This window comes from Neolamprologus brichardi, unplaced genomic scaffold, assembly GCF_056152115.1.
Source record: "Neolamprologus brichardi isolate AB-2024 unplaced genomic scaffold, ASM5615211v1 NODE_ptg000031l+_length_7269946_cov_1, whole genome shotgun sequence".
In the NCBI taxonomy this organism is placed as follows: domain Eukaryota; kingdom Metazoa; phylum Chordata; class Actinopteri; order Cichliformes; family Cichlidae; genus Neolamprologus; species Neolamprologus brichardi.
The window spans coordinates 3,259,403-3,265,402 of NW_028270136.1; positions in this window are offsets into that span (position 1 = coordinate 3,259,403).

Below are 6,000 nucleotides of genomic sequence, written 5' to 3' on the forward strand. Positions count from 1 at the left end.
ATTTCCGGTAGCTTTACTTTGCGGTCAATCACTACTGCGAAGATATACTCCAAAATCATGTCCAAAACTCGAAAACGGAAAGATCGTGTTAAGTTACAAAGAGCAGAAGGTGGGAACACTCACCACTGTTGTGTCATAAAAAATCTAATGATCAATTTTGACGTTTAAAGAGTTTAGATCGATCAGTTGTTTACATCACTCAACACAAGCAGAACTGCATCACTGCAGCAGAAGACACATCGTCCACATTCAGAAGCACATCTCTGTATAGTGACTGGTCTTATGATTTAAACAGGCAAATGTTCAGCATTCAAACTACAGGTGAAGAATAGTCAAACCAGATGTTTCCCCGTTATGTCGATATCAGCTAGTCAAGTACACACCTACACAGCATGTTAACAAACCGTGAGAAAAAGCCACACAAAAATGAATGATTGCTGGTAACGGTTTCTATACATTAGTATTCACGAAGGGTATGTTGTGACTTACCTTCAAAATTACAGCGGTCCCTCGCTATAACGAGGGAACATTTTCACATTCTGCTTTTCTACAAGAATCCATTTTGTAGAAAAGCAGAATGTGAAAAGAAAGACTGAGATATGCCAATTACACAAGAACTGGACTGAAAATCAGCAGAAACAGGTCTTGTGGAGCAATCAATTCACCTTTTACCTCGCTGTTTCACAGATTTTTTAGTGCAAGTTTGCATGCTTATTTTACATCACATTGTGTCCTGCGTCCTGATCGCTGCAGACGATCTCCTCCGTGACGTCTCTCCTGTACAATACAGAATCGCTGCATCGATGCTAGCAGTGTGACTCTGAAGTGCAGTGCTGTATGTCCACGATGTCCACGAAACGTTTTGCACCGTCAAAAAATAAAATTGGCTACTTGATTTCACCTATCGCTGGTTATTTTTAGAACATAACACCCGCGATAAACGAGGGACAGCTGAGAAATATAACATTTGAATCCCTTTTCTCTTTTGCTCTGAGGCGTGGGGAAAAAATATCGACAAGTCGATGAACATCATTTACAGATATATTGGGTAAATGCCCGAGACATCTATAGAAATGTAAATCAGCGCTTGATTCATTCATTTGCTTAACTTGTTTTGGACCGTAAACCAGGCGTGAATAGGACACTGGAAACAAAGCTCCCCACAGGAGTTTCCGCACCGGAAGTAGCATATGCTAGCGTGCACATAGTCTATTGTCTGCAAAGGCTTTGTGTGCATTCCAGAGTGCTCTGGCATTTACACCCACATCCTGGGAGCATGGGAAAGGTCGTACCTTCTTTTATTGTTTTACGGTAGGATAAACGTAGCTATGTCAGTTTTAGTCTAAGTGCCTTTTTTACATTTAGATGAACTGTTGGACTTTCCAGGCCAGCAGGTTTAGGGAAGTTGTTTATGGGGTCACACTCTGACACACACACACAGACATATACAAACATATACATGTTTGTATACTGTAGGCTGATTGATTGTTGTTGTCGATCAGTCCTATGATGGTGTTACTGGTGTGGATTGGAGAACAATCATGGGTGGAAATTGAGTAAAAGAGGGGACTGAGAACACACCCGTGGGACGCCCACGTTCAGAATGAGGGTGCAGGAGGTGTGCTCTCCCATCCTGACGTTCTGAGATCTGTTGCTCAGGAAGTCCAATATCCAGGTGCACAGTGAGCTGCTGAGTCCTAAGTTGAGTCCTAGTTTATTAACTGGTTTGTGGGGTTGAACTGTATTGAAGGCAGAGCTGAAGTCCACAAACAGCATTCTCACATAGGTGTTACTACTGTCCAGGTGTGTGAGGGTTGAGCGAAGAGCTGTTATTATGGCGTCCTCCGTCAACCTGTTTGCCCTGTATGCAAACTGGTATGGATCAAGGTCTGCAGGGATGGCAGCTTTAATGTGCAACATGATGAGTTTCTATTCAATTCAATTCAATTCAATTTTATTTATATAGCGCCGAATCACAACAAATGTCGCCTCAAGGCGCTTCATAGATACAGAGAAAAGCCCAACAATCATATGACCCCCTATGAGCAAGCACTTTGGCGACAGTGGGAAGGAAAAACTCCCTTTTAACAGGAAGAAACCTCCAGCAGAACCAGGCTCAGGGAGGGGCGGCCATCTGCTGCGACCGGTTGGGATGAGAGAAGGAAGACAGGATAAAGACATGCTGTGGAAGAGAGACAGAGATTAATAACAGATATGATTCAGTGCAGAGAGGTCTATTAACACATAGTGAGTGAGAAAGGTGACTGGAAAGGAAAAACTCAATGCATCATGGGAATCCCCCGGCAGCCTACGTCTATTGCAGCATAACTAAGGGAGGATTCAGGGTCACCTGGTCCAGCCCTAACTATATGCTTTAGCAAAAAGGAAAGTTTTAAGCCTAATCTTAAAAGTAGAGATAGTGTCTGTCTCCCGAATCCAAACTGGAAGCTGGTTCCACAGAAGAGGGGCCTGAAAACTGAAGGCTCTCCCTCCCATTCTACTTTTAAATACTCTAGGAACAACAAGTAGGCCTGCAGAGCGGGAGCGAAGTGCTCTAATAGGGTGATATGGTACTACAAGGTCATTAAGATAAGATGGGGCCTGATTATTTAAGACCTTGTATGTGAGGAGCAGGATTTTGAATTCAATTCTGGATTTAACAGGAAGCCAATGAAGGGAAGCCAAAACAGGAGAAATATGCTCTCTCTTTCTAGTCCCTGTCAGTACTCTTGCTGCAGCATTTTGGATTAACTGAAGGCTTTTCAGGGAGTTTTTTGGACATCCTGATAATAATGAATTGCAGTAGTCCAGCCTGGAAGTAATAAATGCATGAACTAGTTTTTCAGCGTCACTCTGAGACAGGATATTTCTAATTTTAGAGATGTTGCACAAATGGAAGAACGCAGTCTTACATATTTGTTTAGTTTCTCAAAGCGTTTGGCAATTATGGATGTTAAAGCAACTGGACAGTAGTCATTCAAGCAACTCACTGTTCTTCTTGGGCACTGGAAGGATGGTGGTGGACTTAAAGCAGGATGGTACTACAGACTGTAGAAGGGAGAGGTTGAAGATGGATGAAAACCTCTGCTAGATGGTCTTATGCAAGCTTTAAGCACTCTTCTACTCTGTCAGGACCCGCTGCTTTCCTCAAGTTGACTGAGGCATGTTGTATACAGCGCTTTGAGTACTCCGGGAGAGTAGAAAAGTGCTATATAAGAATCAGTCCGTTAACCAGTATATGCTTGTCTTTGGCACACTAATTAACCCCTGTTAAGCAAACCGAGTCTGAGTCAACAGGCTTGTGGCCCACATGCTGCCCATACCTACAGCACATGTGCTTTCATCACAGTGAGTGTGGGTGTAGAGGCTTGAAGTAGTTTAACATCCTTATAAAGAAAAAACAATAGCCACTGAAACAGCCTGATGAGCCATCTGTAATGTGGTGGGTTTGTACTTTTGATAACTTTCTTATCAGTTCGACTCATCAGATCTATTTGCACAAAGCATATGGCAGGCGCTCACACACATCATTCTAACAACTCAGTAACCGTCAGTCTGCCCCAGGGCAGCTGTGGCTACAACTGTAGCTGCCTTCACCAGTGTGTGAATGTGAGAGTGAATGAATAGTGGTATTGTATTGTCTTTGATGCTATCCATTATTATTGTTATTATTATTAACAGACTGTACCTTCAATTTCTGTAATGCAGCTGATTCTCCTGTCTGAGGACAAGCACAATACGAATTGCAAAAAGTTTAATACTTCATCATGCAGGCTGTGTCTTGATGCAAGCTCAATCACTCCTGCTGGATTATGTGGGCAGTTCTTTACAGTAACTATAACTGGGGATTTGATTCCATCAGGAACGATCCTAGGTCAAAACTTGTTGGGGTGCTCAGCCCCCAATCATAATGTCACTCAAACAATGCCTTGCAATTGCTATTACAACATTAGATTACAAAGTTATCTTTAAAAGCAACTCAATAGGTTGGACGACAGTAGTATATGACTGCCACCTTTGTGGAGGAGGGGTGAGGTGGGGTTGAGGTGGGGTATTCCGTTTGGGGTATGCCCCCCACCCCCCCATCAGCGAGTTTAAGGACACTTTCTCAATATAAATAGGAGTTTATCATCTGTAGTTTTTTTTTAAAAAGTGCCACATTAAAAACAAATCAGTAGATCCACAAATGATGGATACAGACTCTTTTCAGCTATAGAGGTAGAGGTACACTTCATGTACTTATCAACATACAGTTCAAAGGCCTGCATTAGAGTGCATTGGTGCACACTTGGGCATCTTTTATTTAGCGTCGTTATACCACTGTGAATTTTGTTGCATAAATATTCTCAAGAGTCTATCATATGTTTGACATCTAGCTAAAAACTTGAAAATATATATTTTTAAATCAGTAGCTTTGCAAATTTAGAGGAAATGTTTTTGGACTACAAATGAGTCACATGTTTAAACACGGTCTGAATAATCAGCACTGACAGACAGACATTTATTAAGCGCAGGCTATAACAGACATGCTTACCATGTGAAGGGACTGGATGTCTTGGAGCAGAGAAAAATGCTGTATTGTTGCTATTCTCTTTTACATAAGCAATGCCCGACTGTCAGAAATGCTCTGTGCGGGTGACAAAGGCTCCAACGCACATCCAGGCATCAGCCGGTCTTTCCACCAGCTGGCTGGACCCTCAGCTTTCATGCTGGGATCTGCAGCACAACCTCGCACTGGCCCCTGGGGCACGGCAAAACTTGTAAGTCCTAGTTTGGGTCCTCACTGCTCCCAGAGGATTAACAATTAAAGAAAGTGATCCAACACGAAACTCAAATCAAACAGTGCAGTCGGAATTGTCCACAACCATCCTCAGTTTCACAAAAAAAAAACTTGCACCAGCCATACTGTTCATAGCCACAGGAGGGAACATTGAAAACTTCCCAGAAACTGAAATTGTAATAAATGAATCACAAAAAAATCAGTTTCTTTAACAGAGGACACATGAAACTGGCAAAGCTGGCACTTCTGAAGGGTGGTGCACGCTCTACTTTCACAAATTGACCAACATTTTCCAAGGAAGACAGGAAGACCACACAGTTACAACCTGTAAAAATACTGAATTAAGAAAAAAGATTCACACTATGTTTCACTAACTTAAAAACAATAAACAGCAGTGATCAAATTGAAGAGAGACCTTTGCCAGATCAAAAACCTCTCAAAAGTTGTTCACACCTTTTAAACTCCAGGTGAGAAGAGTTCGCTGGCTCTTATCAACCTTTATGCCTCGTCCCCCATCCTCAAAGACAGACAAAAAGACTCCATCTCCCCCATTTCTCAAGATACACGGTGTTATAAAGTCTGAAAAAGGCATCAAAGCACTGCTGTTAAAACAATGTGACAATGTACACCAAAGGCATTGCAGCACCTGTGACCACGTGTTGGAAAGCCGTCAATTTGGCTTAACAAACCTGACAAAATTTGCCGTTTCAGGTCAACTGTCTAAAAACAAAGTCTTTCTATAAGGCTTATCCATGTTGTCAGGATAAAACAAAGATAAATTCACACTGAAATATCTTTTTATAAACCTAATTAAAACGCTCTCCCATTGTGCCACTTTTTGGATGAGTGAACGCGCATGCATGAGCGTGCATGTGTAAGGTGCCAGTCCTGGAGCCCACTGATGGGGGTAGCGGGGCATACCCCCTCACCTCACCCACCCCCCACCCCTCCTCCCCCACGATAGTGCCAGTCCTATACTACTGACGACCTACTGAAGTGTCTAAGTTTTACCCTGGCACTCCATACACCTGGACAAGAAGCAAACTATAAATAGAGCTGCTTTTACACGAACGTTTTTGAACTAATTACTGTGCAGACCCAACACAGGATATCAGTGGTGAATAGATTTGTAGCGGCAACCAACCTCTGTTTGGAGTAATATGCACCTTTTTAAATGCTACCATTCATATCATAATCTTATTTTCTGTTTCCCCACCTCA